This window comes from Crocodylus siamensis, chromosome 2 (assembly GCF_052110815.1).
Source record: "Crocodylus siamensis isolate JL-2025a chromosome 2, ASM5211081v1, whole genome shotgun sequence".
NCBI classification, from domain to species: domain Eukaryota; kingdom Metazoa; phylum Chordata; order Crocodylia; family Crocodylidae; genus Crocodylus; species Crocodylus siamensis.
Window position 1 is genome coordinate 199,450,966 of NC_143396.1, and position 22,206 is coordinate 199,473,171.

Genomic DNA, 22,206 nt, shown 5'->3' on the forward strand with positions numbered 1-22,206 from the left:
ACATACAGATCGGGAGAGAAGTGTCTAAATAAGTTGTTTTGTTTGGATAAGCTGCAATACACAGCAAAGCCCTTGGCCTACTTAAACTTGGTCTTTCAGTCAAGGGAATCTCCAACACTCCTGCCATGCTGAAGCAAAGAGTCTTGCTTTTGTCTTTCACTGATTCAGCTGTTGCTCTATAGCTCCCCAATTAACTCAGTAGATGGAGTTTGAAGCTCTTTCTTTGTCCAGAGGTTTGCTATGGCTGAATGTTCACTCCACTTAATCTGCTCTTGTTTTTGTAGCTGGAATAGGAGTAGATGGCTCCAAGAGAAGTGATGGGGACCAGCCAGGATCGGAAGAAGGAACACAGGCAGGGAGAAGTTCAGTCAACAGAGAGACATGATCAAGAATGGGGGAAAATTGCCAGTTTCATAACAAAAATATTTTTGTGGTGGTAAGGACCCAGACTTTAAGTCACTGCGGTTTGAGTTGGGTCATTGAGATTCTGAACTATGTACTTCAGTATAGCTTGTGGATTTTAAACCTGTCATGTTGCCTTTTATTAGAAATGTGGTCCTGTACTCGCAGCCTGTTTTGATCTGCTGCCAAAAAGGCTTTTGTGGCTATGCTTGGAAGAGATACACAAGCAGCTCCCTTTTATAATATCTATCATTAACACCTCTTTGGCGTCTGTGAGTTTCTTCTTTGCTGGCAATTGGAGCAGTTGATTAAGCAGCCTTTTGCTGTCCTCAGGCAATTTCTCAGATTTCCACCTTATTTCAAATGTACCTTTCTTAGCAAAGGTTCTGGAAAGGGGTTGTGGCAGGGCAACTGCAGCCCTTACCTTCATGATAATAATACACTGTTTGAAAAATTTCAATCAGGCCAAAGCAGTGAGACAGCTTTAATGAGGATTTGTAGTGACCTTCTGTTTTATAGTAGGTGGATTCTGGCACATTGTCAATTTTAATTCTCACTGATCTTTCTGTGGCTTTTGATACAGGAGATCATAGGTTTCTCTTAAAATACTTGTAGCAGATCCTGAGCCTTGTGGGCACTGTTCTGACATTACTTCATTATTATTTGCCTCAGTGATGCCAGTTTGTCACTATAAGTAAGTGATCTTCTGATATTGCCCCTATGAATTACAGAGTTCCCTCCGGCTATGAAGTAGGCGTGTCCTTGGTTTTTCAGTATGTATATGTTAGCAGTGGCTTGCATCTCTTGCCATCATGATGTTTACTGCTGACATGCAGAAGGCATTCAACTGTGTTTGCTTCTTCCAAGACACATTTCAGTTGCATGACAGCACTGCTTGCCTGCCAGAGCTTAATCATGGGAATGTAAGCCAGTAAGATTTGGGGGGGTATTACTGGCTGTTGTATACTTTGTTGATTGATTGGCTCAAATTATTTTCAGCAGTAATTCAAATTGTTGGGGTCACACATTTGGCCCTCTGCAGTCTTATGGGCTAATCATGGTTGATATGGATGTGACCAGCCTTATAGAGGTAGTAATAAACTGACTGTTGTTCCTGTTAGAAACAGTAATGACTAACATAAAGGTGGACAGGTCTACTTGATCATCTATTTTCCTTACAGTACATTTTCTGGAGTTTTTTGTCCAGTAGAGTTTCAGTTATTTCAAGCAATGTAACCAACTCTTTTTTCCTACTTCCACACCTGCTGCTTCATCCATTTTCCCCTCTGTGCTTCAGATTATGTTTGCTATATGTTCTAATTTGTGTTTTTAAGCTACATCTTATTTGTTATTTTCTGCACGTTTTGAATCTCTTATAGTTCTCTTTTTAATCTCTCTAATAGCTCTTTCCAAATTTTTCTGTTTTCATGGAAAGGGACCTCAGGAAATCAACTAGTCCAGAGGTGGTCTACATGTTGCATGCATGCCACAAGTGACACAGGCAGCCTCTGTGTGTCACACAAACGGCACACTGGGGAGGGAACAGCCAGCATAGCAGCAGATAGAGCAGAAAGCAGAGCAGAGGAAAAGGATCTATAGTACTCAGGGAGAATGTGGGGTTAAAAGGGTTGGTCCCACTGATTTAGTCCAACCACTTGCTCAAAGCCAGATCATCCCTAATATAAGCCATCCTATAGAAGTGGTTCTTTAAGTGGCGCTCAATCTCTGGCCTTCAGGCCAGATCCTGCTCACAGGACCATGTAATCTGGCCTGTGGGCTCCCTCTAGGTACAGAAATGTGGGGGAGAAGAGGTAAGAAGTGTTTATGGCTGCATCTCTGGGAGCAATTAACACTTCCACTACTGGAAAATTTCCAGACCTGTGGGAATTGCAATCCAAATGACATGACCCTGTGTGCCAGCCCACAGCTGTGCTGTAGTTGGATCTGGTATGTGCAGTCATGTCACAGCTGGATCCACTGTGCAGGTTTGCACTGGCTTGCCAGGTTGCACCTGTGGACTGATCTCATCTTCTGACCCTGTGCTGGATCCAGCCCATGAACTGGAGAGTACAAGTATTGCCATAACCTAGTCTTAAAAAAAAGCAACTTGGGGGTTCCTGGCTAGAGTGTCTTGTTCTTCTCCTCGAGGTCAGTTTTAAGTCCTAGCAGGAGCATCTGCATACCCCAGTCAAAATGTCCAACCTTGGTTGCAGTCAACACCAAATGCTCCTGAAAAAGGCAACACTGCCCCCTCCCCCTGGCATCTGAAACAACAGAAAGGGGGGAAAGTTCCCTCCTGGCACCACATGGCAACCAGCAAAGCCCAGAAACATGGGAAAACCAAACACCCACCCACCACTCTGCACTGTAACCTGGGGACCACAAACAGAACTCCATGGGTTACACACTGTAAGTGGAGAATCAGATTTCCCCTTTCTGTCATCCCATCCCCTCCATAAACTTGTCACAGCTCTTAAAAGTTGTTTCTTAACTAAATCCGTTGTGTAGCTGTGTTTCATTCTCCTACTGCTAACTATGTTCCTCTCCACTTCCAACATGCATGTGTGTGGAGGAATCTCCTGGGCTTCCAAATGCTGCTCTTCACAGCATTCCCCAGGCATTACTACTTGTAAGTCATCCCCAACTAATACATATCCAACCTCTTCTTCAATCTCCTCACTTAAAGAAGACTCCACAACTTTCCTAGGCAGTCTATGCCACTGTCTCACGGTTCTAACACAGGTATTTGCAACTTACCTCCAGTCAGTATCAACTGTAATTATCACTTGCATGTTCTCACACTGTATTCCATATTATGAATGATTTTTTAAAATAAAAAACAGACTTTACATGAGTCCTTACGTTACCACATTGGTCACTTCTCCATATTTAATGTATTGCCTTAAGACTACAGACATTGTCATACCATTTTGGAACAGTGGCTCATGTAGCCAATTCTCTCATCTCTAAAGTGGCCAGCAGTAGATGTGTCAGAGGGAAGAGAAAGAAGACACTGAATAGATAATTATCTATTAACTTCCCAAAACTGGATGTTTCTGGGTGACTAGCAGTTGCAGGTTATCATGTTTCTTTTTTAATTGTTATTCAATTGTTTAATAATTGTCAAATAACAATTATTTAATTGTTATTTCAAATCATTGTGGTCTTACCCAAACCAATTTGAATTTACTTTTTCCAGTAAGATTCAGGTAGACCTAGTATCAAATGCCTTACATAAATCCAAACATATGGATACACTAAATTTATCAATAATATAATAATATTACATTAATAATGTAATAACATACCCGCATGATCCGGGGACAACAGGGCAGACTCTACAATGAAAGACTGCGGGACCTAAACCTGTTCAGCCTTCACAAGAGAAGGCTGAGGGGGGGACCTGGTGACTGTCTATAAACTCACTAGGGGGAACCAGAAGGGTTTGGGGAGACACTGTTTCCCGTAGTGTCCCCTGGCATAACAAGGAATAATGGACACAAATCATTGGAGAGTAGGTTTAGATTAGACATCCGCAAGAACTACTTCACAGTTCAGGCAGCTAGGATCTGGAACCAACTTCCAAGGGAAGTGGTGCTGGCTCCTACCCTGGAGGTCTTTAAGAAGAGGCTTGATGCCTACCTGGCTGGACTCATTTGAGTCCAGTTTTTCTCCCACCCAGGCAGAGGGGTCAGACTTGAAGATCTGCAAGGTCCCTTCTGACCCTACTTCTATGATTCTATGATATTTACAGATCATTTTACTAAGCTGGCATTAATTATATTTTTGTTATTTTAATAGACCATTATTCAGTTAGGAATAGAATTTTAACTTGAGTAGAAGGGATCAAAGAATGCTTTTCTTTCTAATTTTACCACTCAGTTTACGATTCTATTTTCTCTAGTTTTTGGTTGGCCAGGACTTTTAAAAAATCAGTGCTGGTGATGTGGTAAGCATGATAGCAAGTTCCCTTCAGGCTCTAGAAGGCATACGGTCCAGATCAAGTGATACGTATAGTTCCACTTTAACACGCATCATCTTTAACTGCTCTTTTCTATAGTTATTTTTCCAAAGTCTGCACCACTGTGACATCAAACAACAATACTGCAGTACCATGCTTAATATGAAGCTCCATAAATCTGCAAGTGCTACAGCAAAGCTTATCACCTGGCCTAAATATTCAGAGCGTAACTCCACCGGGTTGTGATGGCTTCCCATTAAACAGTATCTTGATTGCAAGATTACATTTTTTTTTACATATAAGGCATTGCATGGTCATAGCCTTCAGATGTCAATTGCCTTTCTGTTCTATATCTAGAAAATCTTACCCCTGTATCCACAAAGCATCCTCCACCAAAGGAGCTGTTTGGCAAAATTTCTGGAGAGTCTGCAACAGAAATATGCACTGATGCAAAGTTCAGGTCTGCAACACCTTCCTGCTCATTGCTGCTTTAGTGTTAAGAGCAGCAAAAAGAGAGGCCCAACTGGGGTTAGATGACCGCTGAGCTACAGCTCTATTCGTTCTCTCATGCCTACTTTCACCCACTGCCACAAGCAAGATATGCTAAAGGTCTGCCACACACTAGAGGCTATAGCTGCAGCTTCAGTCCAGCTATATAGAGGGGTGAGTAAAGAATCTGTACTTTCAGTGCCCCACTAAGCTTCAGTACTGGAGGAGAGTGCTGGAATGTGGCAATGCCCTTCTGTTCCTAGGTATGCTTCATCAGTAGCATAACTAAGGGGGGGGAGCAACAAGGACACCAGCCCTGGGTGCCAATTTAGCAGGGGGCACAAAAATAGCAGTTTTCATGCTACTTGCTGGGCCACCACCACACTGGCAGCATGACTGCAGCTGCTGTCCTGCATGCCAGCACCCAGGGTACAGACCTGCCAAGTTTCTTCTTTGTGCCTTGTGATCTACTGCTGAAGATCTTTTTAGTGCTCTAACTAACAGTGGCAAGTGCTATATGCATTTAGTTTTTTGTGCATGTGATTGGGATATGGATCAGCACCAATATGGACAACTGTATAGTGGCCATGAAAGTGGTAACTGTTGATTTCCTCAACATGCTACTCAGTTTAGCTGCTTGGTTTATAGGTGCCTTATGTATTAATATTTTCCAGATACAGGTTTCCCTAGATTTATCCGGTACATGCATTCCCAGAGAATGGTGTATGAACTGAATTTGCATAAAGCAACCCACTTTACAACGTAACAGATAGGGAAAGGTTCCCATAGCTTTGATGGAGGGAGGAAGGGAGTAAGGCTGGGACTAGGGAAGGGGCAGGGGGAGGGGTGCTGCTCCCAGGGCTGCACAAGGCAGCCAAGCAGAGGGAACAGAGCGGCACTCACCGTAGCAATGGCTGCAGTGGCCCCAGGAGTGCCTGGTGCCAGCTGCCTGCAGCCTCTGGGCTGCACTGTGCTCTGCCTGTCCCCACTCGCCTCTGCTCCTGGGCTGTGCCATGCCCTCATGCAGGCAGCTGGTGCTGGCCACCACTGGGGCTGCTACAGCTGGGACTGAGGTGAGTAGGGCCACAGCCCTTTCCCTTCCCTCTACAGACTTACCTGCTTGGGCAGGGGGCATCTATGTTGATTGCATAAGAGTGAATTTACCTCACATATAATGAATTATGGGTCTAAATATGCTCATCGCATAAGAGAGACTTCACATATAAAAGAGCCCACATAAATTGAGGGAAACCCTGCAACGTAAACTATTGTGCTACACTGAATTAGGTTAAAGCTTCATTTGCTGTTCTCCTACATTTCAACCTGCCCTCCTTGCTTTGAAATATTCTAGAGCAGAGGTTGACAACCATTTTCTAGCATGGTTTTGAGCTTGTGACCAGATCCATGGACCACAAGTTTCTGTTCCTCCCCACCTTCATCTGCCAGCTATGAGCTGCCTGTACATAGCTTCCCTGAAGATTTCCTCCCTGCCACCTGGTGAGATGGCATAGTGGGTAGGGCCAGGCATGGAGCTGGGGGTTGCAGGGGTAAGGATCAGAAGCCACAAGTCAAGAGCCGAAGCATCAAGTTAGGATCAGGAGCCAGGAATCAGAAACCTAGGCAATTGTTCAAGAAGCCTGAGGTGGAAGCACTCTAACTTTGCCCAAGCTTAAGTCAGGAGGAAGCAAAAAACATGTTATCCCTCATGGGGAGCACAGGGCTCAGAGCCTGCCTGTACAACCTGAACCCAGCAGATAGCGGGGGGCGGGGGCTCTTGAATGCCTCCCCATGTATCTCATAGGTTCCTCAGGCTGCTGAAGACTCCTGAATGGAGCTGAATGGCTGAGCCACCCCTGATTGGCTAGTGAGGACATCACAGTTGCCAATCTGGACCTGATATAGCAGCAGCTCATCATGGCATGTGCCCTCATGGCCAGGAGCTGGCAGTCCTCCTCATGCCCATCCACTGAGACTTGCAGCTGCCAAATGTGTGGTTTGTGCATGCGTGCATCACATGACCATGTGGTGGGCCAGTAGGGGGCACTGCTGCACTGAGCCACCCACCTCACTGCACCCAACCACCTTCCAGGCTCCAAGTGCCTCCCTGGGGGCACCTTACATCTGGACGACCCCCTTCCTGGAGCACACCCACTAGCCTGGGGGTAATGCCACCACCACCCAGGGTCTGGACTGGGAAACACAGTTGAAGGTACTCGACCCACTTCAAGACCTTATGGTGCTTCCCTCAGTCTGAAGCACAAGTAGTGGTCTCCCTTAGTCAGCTGAACCAAGGGGACCCCAAAGCATAATCTAGCCCCTCTCCCAATAAGTCTCCCACACTAAGTACAAAAGAGAACTTTATTGGTTACAAGGAGTAGGTTTGGAAGAAGGTACAGGGTAGAGCAATATCAGAGAAATCTCATAGAGCAAATAGGGTGGCTGGGTAGCCTTTGATCATGCTTCTGAATTACTGCAAGCTATATATCTAGTTAGATCTCACATAGCTTACTCACAAGTATCATCCAGAGGCAGGTGGAGATTCCCTCTGGAGGAAGGCAGTTCATTGATCATGAGTTTCAAGAGAGAGCAAGTTTCAGATGGTCTAGCTTCACTCTGAGTTTTTCATCATGGCTGTCTCACCCCCTCCTGGGCAGTCCTTCACTTATATAGCCCTTATGACCTCATTTACCTGGTCCAATGAAGGCCAGCAACTGTTGGCTGCCAGCCAACCAATTTGAAATGCATCACTGGTTGCTGGTAGACTGGCAGGGTCTCTAAGACCCTCCCAGTCAGGTTGGCATTGCTTAAAACAATAGGGAGCTTAAGCTCCCCCACCCAGGTATGTGGTACCAGTCACATAGGCAGAGGGAGCAGGTTTCCCTCCTCCCTCTGGAATGTATCCAGCTCAGGTTACAATGCAGGGTTACCATAGGATGTCTGCCATCTGCAGTGACCACAGTAAATTGTCACGGAGCAGAGTTTTTGGGGAGAGACAGAGGTGGCATTCTGCCACAGATTACATGTGGATGTCATGGACAGCTGAGTAGCTCTTTATGTGTGTGGACTGGGAGGCCTCTCTGGATGAGTAGTCCCCTGCCCTAGCAACAAGTCATGGGTTTCCAGCCCTGGGCTCCTTTGACACCATGTCTCAGACACTGCTGCCCACAACCCAGGCTGCCCCCTTCTCCTCTCCCTCTCCAACCCTCACCCAGCACTGGGGCTGTGGGGGAAGGCAGCCTGAAAAAGAGATGTGCCTCATTTTAATCAAGTGTTGAAGATGCCAAACTTTGAGTGTATTTATTAAACAAAAACTGTGGAACATGGCTGTCTCTGGAGCTTGGAACCTTCTTCTCAGTTAACAGTGGGGAAATACTCTGGCTACACTGGGTGGTTATGACATTAAGGGAGGGTGAGGTGGTGGGCAGCTGCAGGAGCTCAACTTAATGAACACAAAACTGTGGGGCAGCACAGGGAATACTATGCATGAAACCGATGCCCCTCAGTTTAATGAAAATGTTGCAGCTGCCAAACTTTCTGAGTGCGTAATAAAAAAAAACTGGAACATTGCCTGCTCTGGAACTCGGACCTGAGCCCAGGGGCTTGCTTATCCTTGCAGAAGCTGTACTGCTCCAGCACAGTGGCATCTAGGGCCAGCGTGGCCTGGCGGACCACCCCCCACCCCCATTCTTAGCATTTCCATACCCTTCCAGAACCTCTTTGTGGCCCCTGTGCCTATGCCAGCAACCACCAGTGGCTAGGGGTAGCTAGTTGGCCCTGGAAGGTGGGCTGGGTCAATGCTGGCCCTGGCAGTGGGCTTTGGGCAACCTGTTTGCCCTCCGCTCCCCCTGTGCTGCTCCCAGGAGCAGACCCCACCAGACACATTCCTTTCTCCTTGGACCATGGGTTAGGGGCTCCCAGATCTCTTGTTCTGGGGCTCCCCTGCACCCCAGCATCTCCCAATGAATGTTTAGTGTGGAGTGGTTTCTCACAGCCACCATCCAGGGTCCCCCTCCCCCAGAGGACTCTCTGGCATGTTGTCCCAGGGAAGAGTCCCTAGAGCAGGACTCTCCATGCTGGGGTGAAGGGGAGAGGACACCGGTCTCTCCACAGGTGTCACAGCTGGATCCCAAATGGTTTTTGATGCTGTGCTTAAACTCCTTATCCGGGTGCTGTGACTCTCAGCTCCATAGCAGCAGCAATGGTAGCCTCTCTCAGACAGCAAGTGGCCATCTGTATACCTCAGTCTTGGACCTTCACATCATGTTCCTGAGCCTAGATTCAAGTGCCATGGTTGCACAGGTGCAAGCAATTACCTGTCTGTCCATTCCAACCCCTCACATTGAGGAACTTTTTAGTTCTTGTGTCCCTGTGCCATCTATGCATGTCTCCAGTTGAACTTTCTTGATCCAGCATCTTGGGCTTCAAAACTGGGCCTCCTGTACAGAAATGCAAAGTTTGCAGAAAAGGGAGACACTGAGGAACCTATGGTGAGTCCCCTGTCTGGACCCTTTCCTCCACCCTGGGCCAGAAACTGTGCAGCTGCTCACAATGGATATGAATTCTTCAGAACAACACTGTACAGGATGAACATCTTGGACATCCCCGTGTGTGAATGCAGTGTCCAACACAGAGCAAAGCACTTAATCAAAAGCTGCACTCTTTACAAATGCCCAAATGGGGCAGGTGTAATCCACACACTGAGCAACAATACCAGACAGTGGCTCATAGCTAGCTAGAGAAAACAGTAAGAGGGGGAGAGGGAAACTGGGGCTTCGCCGCCTGAAGTGACTTAGCCGGAGGCAGGGCCAGCCTGGTGCTTAGGCAGACAACATGAGCTTTGGCTGAGATGAAAGTGTTGCCCTGAGAGGTGGGATAAGTGGGGTGCTGCAAAGTCCCATGGGATGCCAGTAGAATGCGACCTACCATGAGTTGCTATGGGATGTGGTACAGATGTTCATGATGGTACTCTAACATGCAGTACTGAAGTCTGACATCCCATTCTAAAATAACCCTGGATAGATGTGATCAGGCATTTTTACAGCAATTTATGTGCCCTGATCATCTATTTAACTATGGCTGTAGAGCACTTTCTTTATGTCCCATGAATGATGCATGCACCCAGTGGCTGGCCCCCCGCACAGCAGCAGCAGGAGCACAGTGGCAGCAGACAGGAAGCTACTGTAGACACTGCCGGTGCTGTCAGTGGCAGGGGGTGGTGAGCACTGACCAGGGGTCAGTGTCTACCTGTGGGTGCCACTGGCAGCATCGGTGGTACTTTTTTGTACGGGGCACACTGCCATGCTCAGGGGATGCACATGCACCCATGTGAACCCCTAATGTGTTGCCCCAGTATACCTACTGTACAATAGGTGTAATGCTTGTAGCTGGCCCTAGTTACCAAGTCCAAAGGATAATCCACAAGGTAAAATCCAAGAGTAAGCAGGGTTGGGATCAGGAGTCAAGAAACAGATCTGTAGGTAGAATCCAAAGGTTGAAGTTCAGGAGCAAGCCAAAGACAGGATCAGAAACCAGAGAAGCCAAAGATGTTGCTTGGACAGGATCAGTTTAGAGACTGAAAACCATCTGTTAAGCAAAAAAAAAAAGCTTAGGTGCTGGAGGAGTTCCTTAAATACAGCTCCAGAACCAGAGGGGAAGAGATGAGGGGCAGCTGGCCTTGATTGGTAGTAACTAGATAGTGGCTGCAGGATAGAAGCTTGCCTGAGTCTTATAGAGTTGACCCAGGCTTCAGTACAGGAGCCTTACAACGCCTCTCTGCAGTGAGGATGAACCCAAGCATAGCAGAGCAGCAGGTATTACAACAGAGGGAAACACTATGGAGGGTATAGGAAATGTGCTACAGCTCAACTGGTCTCCTGTACTAGATCAGACATCCATGGGCTGAATTGGACTTCTTTGCAAGCTGGATCTGTCCTGCAAACCACAGGCTGCTGATCCCTGTTCTAGAATCCTTTTGCTTGCAACACTTTAGCTGTTTTAATTAATTAACTGCATCTGATTCAATTTTAACAACATTTTGTTATCAGCCCATCCAAGGTAATGAGTTTCTTTTGGTGTGCTGCATACATATCATTTGTAGGAGAGTTTCTTTTCCCAGTAGTTTTATAAGAAAAAGTATGTAGCTTTTACACTTGGCCTGACAAATTTGCATGGAAATACTGAAAGGCTTACCTAAAAAATGTGCATGTATGTTGTTTTCACTAATGAAGATAAACCAGGAGTCTACACAACTATGTATGAACCTGGATTGCTACTTCTAAATGGAGGATGGCATAACTGGCCGTAGATCACTTCTCAAAAATTAGTAGCATTCATAATATTCCCTTGATATTTGTTAATGAATCATGTTAAGAATATTCATTCAGTGATGTGCAGGTGGCATTACTTTGAATTCAGCAGCCTCCCTGCCATGTGTCAGTGCTTCAAACCACTCTCTTATTCATTATAAGCAATTAATATCCTGGTTTATTTTAGTACTCACACATTGTTTGAAGAAAATCTTATCCATTTTCCTCACCATTTAAATTTGAATTATGAAAATAGAATAGCAAATTAATTTATTACATGAAAAGTTTTGCATTTTTTTCTCTTCTGAAATATCACAGTGGGTGGCCTAGGACAAACAGTTGCTTTTTTCTCTTTAAACAAAACATACAGATTGTATTTATTTGTGCCATTTGAGTGAACATTGGTGTTTACTTCTAAATAATAAATGCCAGAGGTCATCTAAAAATAGTATTATGTCTAAGTACATAAATCTCTATTAGGAATTTTTTATTAATAGATAGTAGTAGGCAGGTCAGCACCAAAGTGTGCATAGTTTCTCAGGCAAAGTATAATTAACCTGAAAATATCAAGTTGTTTCCACTGACATTGTTTAGGGTGGTAGAAAGAATGGGATGTTATGGTAAAAGGCAGAGTGGGTTTGCATCATATAGACTAAATCAGAGATGTATAACATGAGCTTTTGTAAGCCTGGGCTCACTTCATCAGATACTGTTTGATTATGGTAAGTCAGTTAATTTTCTAGGGTGCCACAATCTTGGACATAGAGCACACAAGGTGTGGAACTAAGGCTCTTCAGAAAAATTGCAAAGAGAATTGGTTATGTGTTTCACTCCACAACTGACCTCACTTAAGAACTTCACTCAGAGGGCATATTTCTCTTCCCCAGGTCAGTGTTACTTTTTATTGCATAATTTGTACTTGATCCACATGCAAAACTTCCATAGGGCCCAGTGGGAATCCACACAAAAAATGAATGTAGACTATAAAATAGTAATAGAAGTACTCAAAAAAGGAATGTGCACTATAGGTCATAAAGAAGGTCTTTACTCGATAGTTACAAAAGCTATTTGCTAAATTATTTTATATGCTACCCTTCTCCAAGTGTTTCAACGTTGGACAGAATCATGATTATATAATGTATGCTGTATTCTTATTAATTATATTCTTATTCTTATGAAGGAAGTAAAGCTTTCCAAACTTACATGCTCCAACAGCAACTCTACAATCCATGGCAATATAATCAATCTCTTCAACCACATCCTCAGCCCCAGTGAAATGCCTGTATTATCCTATGGTCTTTCCTTCTGTCCCATATGCAACTTAATAAAGTGTAGCTGTATGGAGATCTTGAGGCTTTCTGCCACCTAGGACTATGGACAGCATTTTGGAGCTGTGGCATGGAGAATGAAGACATTAACTATGGAGCATGACAAGAAGCCATGCAATGATCATAACTCTTCAGACCTGACTTCTATACACCATAAGAAGGACTGCTTCTGGACTACAACTGAGGGCCTCAGGCCTCATCTGGACCTGTACATACACTGTTTCTACCTCTGCACTTACTCTGAGATTACCAAAAAACAAGACTTCTATTACAGCCTCAGTCCTGTGGAATTGAGATCCATACTTAACCTTAAAAACTACCTTGATGTTATTATCATACAACAGGCTGACAAAGGGATGCTACTGTTGTCATGAACAAAAGAATATTAATCTAGGAACTCAAGAAACAACTTTCCAACACAGAGTTTTACAAACTCCTGACCAAGGATCCCACAGCACAATATCAAATGGAACTACTTCAGTTCTTAAAGACATTATCTCTGGAAATATAGGATAGGATTTATACCTCCACTTCCCAAGAAACCAGGACAGGCAACTTTTTACTTATTACCCAAGATCCACAAACCTGGCAAGCCAGGATGCCTTGTATCCACAATCTCACTGAGTGTGGACCATTTCTTTAGTTTATCCAGATCATTCTGGATCCTAGCCATGCTCTCTGGAGTGTCCACAATTCCACCCAACATGGTGTCATCCACAAATTTGCTAAGTGCACCCAGTCCCATCATCTAAATCATTAATGAAGATGTTGAACAATACTGTACCAAGGACAGACCCCTGGGGTACTCCACTTGTTATTTCTTCCCAAGTAGATATTGAGCCATTGAGGACTACTCACTGAATATGATGATCCAACATGGGGCAGATGGGTCAATCCCTATGTGAAAGAATGAATAGATGCTGATCTGACATCAATTCCAGAAAGAAACAAAAGCCTGTTGCAGAACATTTTAACCTCCTGGATATTCTCCCACTAACCTCAGAGTAGCTGTTCTTAAACCATGGGTGGACAATTATTTGTGCTGCAGAGCCACTTAGTGGGTTTTGGTGAGCTGTCATGGGCTGAGTCAGCACCCCCTCACCCCTGTTGTGCCAGGTCAGGGCAGCACTTCCCCTCCCTTCTCCCCACAACAACTCATCAAAACTTCCTATGTGGCTCTGCTCTGGGCCCTGGGCCCATACTGTCACTGCCTGGCCATCCTGGGATCTCCATGGAGATTGGTCCAGGACCCACACGGGCAGGATGTGCTCGGCCACGTGGATAGGATGGAATGGGGCTGTGGGCAGGTGGGAAGTGGCTCCATTTTTGCCTTTCTCTGCTGTGGCCACTTTCCTTAACTTTCCCCTTTCCTATTATTTGTGTTTAAATTACTGTTTTCTATTCAAAGCTCCCACTCCCTGAAAATCCATTCACAGCATCTAGCAAAATAAGATCTTTCTCATCAAAACTTATACCTCTCTGAAATAGTCTATAAGGTGCCACTCTGCCTTGCTTTCTGTTATTAGTAAAGTACACAGCTTTCATGGGGAAGTGAGCTACTAGAAAGCATCTTATAGTAAATGTACTGTTACTCTATATCAGAAAGATTACAAGTTCCCATAAGATTAAAAATGTAGCAACCACAATAAAATCTCCATGATATTATATGGTCACAATAGAAGTTGGCTAGTGTACATAACTGGGTTAACTGTGTATTGTGTGTTTGATCACAGTTTGACAGGAGTAGGGCCACTGTACAGGGAGCACTGTAATTGTTCCCACCAAAATATCAGTCTAATAGGATGTGATAAAAAATATTGATCCAATAGACCCAAAGCCAATCCACATTGTTCACACACTTATCTAAGTTTTTTACAGGTATGTTCATATGCAAGTATTCAGCTTGGCCAGCCCACGTGTGCGATTTTTATAGACACACACATTATGTCTGTGAGTGATCATTTGTGCATTTCATGATGTTCTCTTACACACATTAATGACAAATGGGTACAGTACTTTGGGACTGATCCTGTAAATGTCAATGTGTGAAGAAGGTGTACTGGATCAAGTCTACATTCATTTAAAACTCAATTACAGTGTTAAGACATATTCCATGCCAAATCTAGCAGTTAAAACAAATGAGCTGTGGAGTGACAAATGACAAACTTTTGGGATTTTGTTCTCCCCAAATCCTATGTACATTGTATCAATGATAAGATTTCTAAATTTAAAGGTATTATTATGCAATGTATATAAACAAATCCAACCTTTCATCTGCTTCAGGAGTTTTAAATAATTATATATTTTATGGCATGCTTTTCAAAATCTTATTTTCCTCCCATTTTTAACCCACTCTAGATGGCAGTGAATTTTCAGAGGAGAAAGACTGAAGGAAAGATTCTGATCGCTTATATAATCAAGATGCTCTTTTTCTAGAAAATACAGTTTTCTGAAGCCCATTATGGGTAGAATCAGAGTGATATGGATGAGATTCTTACTAACACATTTCTTTATAGTGTCTGAAAAAAGATTATATTCTATGGTTATTTACAGTCTGGAATAGGCTAGGTACTTCCAAAGGTTTAATTCCATTTTTGCTCCTTTTCCTTGGGTTTAGCGTAATTCTGTTGCTCCATTTCATTAGGTCACTCAGGCTGATATACAGCCTGATCTGCAGTCTTCTAATCTCATATGTAATTAGTAATTATAACATACTTAACCCTGATAGAATCTGATGTTTCAGTTTCCAGATGTTATTTTAAATCCCTGTCTGTTATCTATATTTAAAAACTGATTTGATTAAATTTGTAATGGTATCTTAATTATTAATGCTTAGTTTTATCAAGCACCTTGCTTCACAGCAGTGTACAATATTTCACTATCTACCTTAAAGTGTTTGTTGCCACCTGGACTATATTGTAGCTTAAATCAAATCAGAAACTTTACCTTTCCACTATCTTGAATTTATTCTAAACTTACATCTGAACTAAACACAACCCTGTTTAATCAAACTATTAACTCAGGTTCTGAGATTTAATATTCCTTCTGTGAAGACTGTTTCTGAAGAGGCTAGTGTGTGGATTAGTGATGGAAAAAGCATTGTGAAATAATCACTCTAGTAAAACTGAGCTGAAAATTATGTTTCCTTTTCCGATTGCAAGGATAGTCTTATAAGGTAGTCTTTATCCAGTTCCCAACCACTTTGTCTAGTTGACTCTACTGGAAAAAAATTTATTAGATAGGGTGACATTTTCAAAACTCCTGAAGTGTTTTGGATGTCCAATTAAAAATTATTGGCAGACACACCTTTTGAAAATCCCACCTGTAGAGCTGAAGCTGAAATTATATATATATAGCTGAAATTAGTCTGAATTTACAAAGCAGTCATAATAAGCACACAAAACGTGATATTTTTCTGTGATGTGAAGGAATGTTAACTAATAAAACTCTATATTCATTGCAAATAATTAAGGAGATTACCAGAAGCAGATCTGTGTTCATTTGAAATTGATGGTCCCTTCTCTGGAACAGATTAATAGTGGGCAGGAAGTTCTTTAAAAATGAAGGCACAGCATGATGCCATGGTAATAACAAGATCTGTCTCAATAGTTATGTTGCAACAAAATTCCTATTGCAATTTACGTATCTCTGGAATAAACCAAGGAAGTCTAAATACAGATTTGGGAAATGTATCCCCATTTAAAAATCAGAATTTGTACTTTGGCTCCTGGAATTAAACTAAAGCAAACCTGCTTGGTGCAAAAGATACTTTTTTATAGTGTTTCAAAGACTGGCAGGTGAATCCATTTAGTAAGTGTAATGACTAAAAAGTGGAGTATTTTTCAAATAACATAGATGAAATGATCTGTTGCCCATCTGAGTACAGCTGGAATGATGTCATACACAATTATGCTTTAATTCGTCCCTTTTTTTGGCTAAAATGGGGGAATGGAGACTGTAATATCCTGAGATTGAATTGCCAAATGCAAATCTGAAACTGGAAATAGAGAACCTTCACTTTTCTCAACATGACTAGTGTAAATTTCTTCAGCAGAAAAAAAATTAATACTTTTCTTTAATGGTAAATTACCATTTATTGTAAATGTGCCACATAAAGGAAGCTATAAGTCATTATTATTGACCTATTCTGCTCATTCTGTTTTACCTCTAATTAAATAAAAATGTGCACTCTAAGATAATATGCTTTTTGTTTGAATATTCTTTTATTGGACCTGTGCCTGGTAGGTTTTTAAACTGTTTGGCACCTGGGCTGATAATTTTGTATACACAATGTAGTAATCCAAAGTTAACTCTCATTTATTACTGAAGTGGTGATGATGTTTTCATCTTAGTTGTTTTCCTTGAGTGCATTGTATCAGGTTTTTCCCCTCCTAGTTGTTTTCTACTGAAACTTTCAATCCCAGTGCCACACTATTAGATTGCATCTCTCCATTTCTTGCTTGAACTGACCATGAAACTGGGATAAAGATGTACATTCCTGGAAAGATATTCTCCAAATAAGGAAATGACCAGTATGAAAATATTACCCTTGATAGAGAATTTAAAGGAAAATGGTAGTGGATTGATTTTAAATGAAAATCTGAAATTCTAAAGGGCTGACAGTAGCACGGACAGAGTTGGGAAAATGTAAGATAGAGAGATAATTAGGACAAAAGGTAGAAAAGGTTCTTTGTTTTCTGTTCCCAAGTCTGTTGTGAATATTGCAATAAAAGTCATTGGATAAAAAACAGAAATAATCTAGAAGCTGAGACAAGGACTTTCTTAAGTGAGTATCCCAGATCACTAAATTACAGTCATGCTCCCTCTGGCAGTCTCTTTCTGATTCCATGAATGTTGTGTGACCTTTTTCACAGCTGCACAGCTTCAGCAAGAGGTGTGGAGATTTCCTTTACTTAGATTAGTTCATGGGTGTCAAACATGTGGCCCATACTCTTGCTGTTCCCAGGACACTAGTTGCTGCCATGGGAAGCCTTGCCACCATGGCAAGGTCTCTGGCCACAGCAGCAGGCCTTCTGCCCATGGTGCTGTTGGGGTGCCCTTATGAGACCTGGGATGCAGCCCACGGGTACCTGAGAAGTAGGAAATGGGGCCCTCTAACCAATTTGTTTGACACCCTCAGATTAGTCTGTTGTTTGGTACTTAGGGCATTCTCCTGGGAGTTATGAGGAAATTGAAACTCATACCTTCTGAGTGGTGAGACGAGAATGAACCTGGGTGTCTACTTTTCTAGGCTAACTAATGGGGGAATATATACAATGTGAACAGAACTACTACCACAACTCCTTCTGAATTTTAAGGGAGATCAGTGAACCCTGATCATTTCTCTTAAACAACTGGTGTAGATGTTCACCCCAACAGGAGCTTTAGATTCCTAGTCACCTTAAGGGGGATGCCCAAGCTCTGAAGAAGGGGAGAGATTTCAAACTAATCTCTGTGCTCAGCATTTTCACTATAGTGATTCTCCACTCTGTGCACTGTCTTGGATCACCAGGTTGAGGCACCTAGGTTTCCCCAACACTAAATAGAAAGAAGACAAGGTAGGAGGTTGCAATTGGTTAGTCTGTCTGGCACCTTTATCCTGCCTTCTGCCTAACTTCAGATGAACACAGCTAACTATCTTTCACTGAACATGTCTACATGTGCATTTGAATGTGCTGCAATAAACTCTGATGCTTATCTTGCTGTTATTGCTCCTGGGAGCGCATTTACATGTGCAACTGGGATCACAGCACATTGAGCCAGGTCAGAGCAGCCCCAGCTGGCAGGAGGTCCAGGAGGTCAGTCTGCCAGCCCAGGGCTGCTCCCTCACTACTCAATGTGTTGAGGAGGGTCTGGCTGGAGCACCAGAGTGCTTCAACACAGGGCTAGATGGCAGGCAGCCCCTGCTCTGAAGCACCCTTGTGCCAGCCAGGGCAGCATCTACACATGTGTTCCTGAGAAGTTTTTTATTCTGCAGCAGGATAGTACTTGTATTTACTATAAAAAAACTCCACATCATTATAGTCTACTACAATGGTCCTTAAGAGGAAGGAGAAAATTTTAGGAAATGTATTTTTTTCTTTTAATGGTCTGTGAATAAGAGCTTCTGATGCAGAAAAATCAATACCTGCCCTACAAGGAAAAGAGAATAAAACAAATAATGTTACAGCTGTATGGGCTCAGTTGTCTGCTATAATCCCTAATAATGTTGTATTGCACAGATATTTAGAACAAAATAATATGAAGACGTTTTTAAGTTACAACAGAAGATTCAGACATGTTTTATCATGTTCAATACCTATTTAGATATAAAACATTTTTGCCCCAGGTAGGAACATGCTTTTATTTTTTCCTCCAAATTATTTCAGGGTGTAAGGAGGTATTCTTTGTAAGTTGAATGGCAACAGGAAGTCTCTGAGGAGCCAATTCTGCCTCTTCTCATTTCTAAATTAGATATTCTTGTTTTAAAATGTTCTTTATTTGTTAGAAAAAAATCATTTTTGTTACAGTGCAAGCTTGAGTGTATTTTCAAGGTATCTTGTCAATATTCAGATGATTTTGTAGAATACACAAATATATTTTACTTCACATTGAATCATAGAAAAATTCCTTGTTATATCTGGAACATGGATTACTCAACAGGCTTTTTCTCTGTCAGTGTTTAGTTTCATATAATTCATTTTTTTATTACTTTGATCAATTGAAAGATTTTTCTTAAAGGTCAAAAAAGAAAAATAGTAAAATTAGAGTTGAAAATGGATTTAATTAACAAGCGAAAGAAAAAATATGGAAGAAAATGATCTAATTTATTAAATGTTTATGGTTTAATAATTGTCTTTGTCTTTGACTGTAGTTTCTGTTTTACACTAATTCCAAATTTTTCACTATACAGGGGTGTTTTCTGTTTTTCGCAGGGTCTTTTATAGAAAACAGTAGATGTCTGTTCTGGTTAATAAGAATGACCTTTTACGATACATATTTATGAAACAACCTGGTTTTTTTTACCTCTATTTTGTTTTTTATGATCAATTCTACAAAGACTGAGTGAGAAATGTGCCCGATCTCTAACTCATTTTCACTATTTCATAGATTTCATAGACATCAGGGCTGGAAGGGACCTCGGGAAATCATCTAGTCCAGCCCCTGCCCAAAGGGCAGGAAGTCAGCTGGGGTCATAGGTTCCCAGCAAGATAAGCATCCAATTTACTCTTGAAGGTGTTCAATGTAGGTGCTTGAACCACCTCTGCTGGCAGACTGTTCCAGACCTTGGGGGCTCGGACAGTAAAGAAATTCTTCCTTATGTCCAGCCTGAAACGGTCTTGCAGGAGTTTGTGACCGTTCGACCTCGTCATCCCTTGGGGCGCTCTGGTGAACAAATGTTCCCCCAGATCCTGGTGGTCACCCCGATAAACTTATAGGTGACCATCAGATCACCCCTGAGCCTACGCTTTTCCAGGCTAAAGAGTCCCATGGCTCTCAGCCTATCATCGTAAGATCTGTTTTCCTGACCTCTGATCATGCGCGTGGCTCTCCTCTGGACTCTCTCAAGCTTCTCCACATCCTTTTTGAATTGTGGAGCCCAAAACTGGACGCAGTACTCCAGCTGCGGCCTCACCAAGGCCGAGTACAAGTGGAGAATGACGTCCCGGGATTTGCTCAAGAAGCATCTATGGATGCAAGCCAGTGTTTTGGTCGCTTTATTAGCCGCAGCATTGCATTGCAGGCTCATGTTCATCTTGTGGTCAATGATGACCCCCAAGTCTCTTTCTTCTGTAGTGCTATCCAACATAGCACTGCCGAGCCTATAAGGTGCTGCAGGTTTTTCCTCCCAAGGTGGAGAACCTTGCATTTTTCAGTGTTAAACACCATCAGGTTCTCGTCTTCCCATTTGCTGAGCTTGTCCATGTCAGCCTGGATCACCCCCCTATCTTCTGGCGTGGATGCTCTGCCCCAAAGTTTGGTGTCATCGGTGAACTTGGCCAGTCCACTCCTGACTCCAATGTCCACATCATTAATGAAGATGTTGAATAGTATGGGTCCCAGGACAGAGCCTTGAGGGACCCCACTGGTCACAGGACACCACGATGAGTGACTGCCATCAATTACAACCCTCTGGGTCTGACCACGGAGCCAATTTCCCAGCCAGCGGATCGTGGTGGAGCCAAGGCCACAACTGGGCAGTTTGGCCAAGAGGTGTTCATGGGATACCAGATCAAAAGCTTTTCTGAAGTCAAGATATATGAGATCAATCTCTTCTCCTCATCCAGGTGATAGGTCACCTGGTCATAGAAGGAAATAAGATTGGTCAAACAAGACCTACCCGCAACAAACCCATGCTGGCTATCCCTTAGGATGTTAGCCTGGGCCAGTCCATCAAGGATGGCCTCCTTAATAAACTTTTCTAAGATCTTCCCCAGGATAGAAGTCAGGCTAATGGGCCTGTAGTTAGCCGGATCCACTCTCCTCCCTTTCTTGAAGATCGGCACCACATTGGCCTTCTTCCAGTCTTCGGGCACTACACCAGAGCGCCAGGAGTTTTCAAAGATCCGTGCCAGGGGCTAGGCTATGACACTCGCCAGCTCCTTGAGTACCCTGGGGTGCAGATTGTCAGGGCCAGCTGACTTGAAGGTATCCAGCTTCTCAAGATGTTCTTTCACGAGGTCAGCATTTATGAAGGGTAGGGGATCCCCATCACCCGGATTTCCCTGTCCCATAGCAGGCATGGGTGTCCCATGGGACTGATGAAAGACTGACACAAAGTATCTATTTAATAGGTTGGCTTTTTCCTGGGCATCAGTTGTTAGTTGCCCCATCTGGTTTAGCAGGGGTCCAACATTGCCCTTGCTTTTCCTCCGGCTCCCCACATATCTGAAAAAGGACTTTTTGTTGTCCTTGATGCTTGAAGCTAGTTGGAGTTCAGTTGCAGCCTTGGCTTTCCTGGTTTGGTTCCTGCAGGACTGGACCAGTGCAGAATAATCCTCCTTGGAGGTGAATCCCGTTCTCCATCCTTTGTAGGCTTTCCTTTTTAGCCGCAGGAGGTCCACTAGGTCCCTGGAGAGCCAGGAGGGCTGCTGTGCCTTCTTGCTATCTTTCCTCCGTGTTGTAAATATTATTATTTACAATATTTACTTGCATATAAGATGACCCCTCAACCTAAATATTATATATGGAAAATGTATAAATTAGTTATAATTTTCCAGGTATAGAATATAATTATTGGAGGTCTGCATTGAATTTGTCCCCTTCCCACTGCTACAGCAAGAAACATAAATCTGGGGGGGTCATGTAGCCCTTTTGCCCTCTGCCATGCTTCTTCCACTTGAAGCCCTTTCACCTGTCTTTGCTGTCACACCCTCTCTGCTCATGGAAATTAGGAGCAAATTTGAAAACACTGAACTTGAAATTAAACATAGCTGTAGTAATTTCCATGTAGTATCCATGCACTTAGTCCATCCAGAATAGATGCATGTTACCTTTTTGGGAAATGGATGCAGGTTTTAGCACAGTACTCTATAAACACACTTCTAAGCAGCACTTTGGCACCTACTTATGTATAGTACAAACTATGCATTATATTCAAAGCCAAAAGGCTCATGATTTACCATATAGTTCATTGGGCTGGGCCTTAGAAGTCAACCTTTCAAGCCTTGGTAACCCCACAGTTCAGCACTGCTTAGTATGTGTCTATACTCGAGATACACCCCACCCCCACAAATTATCC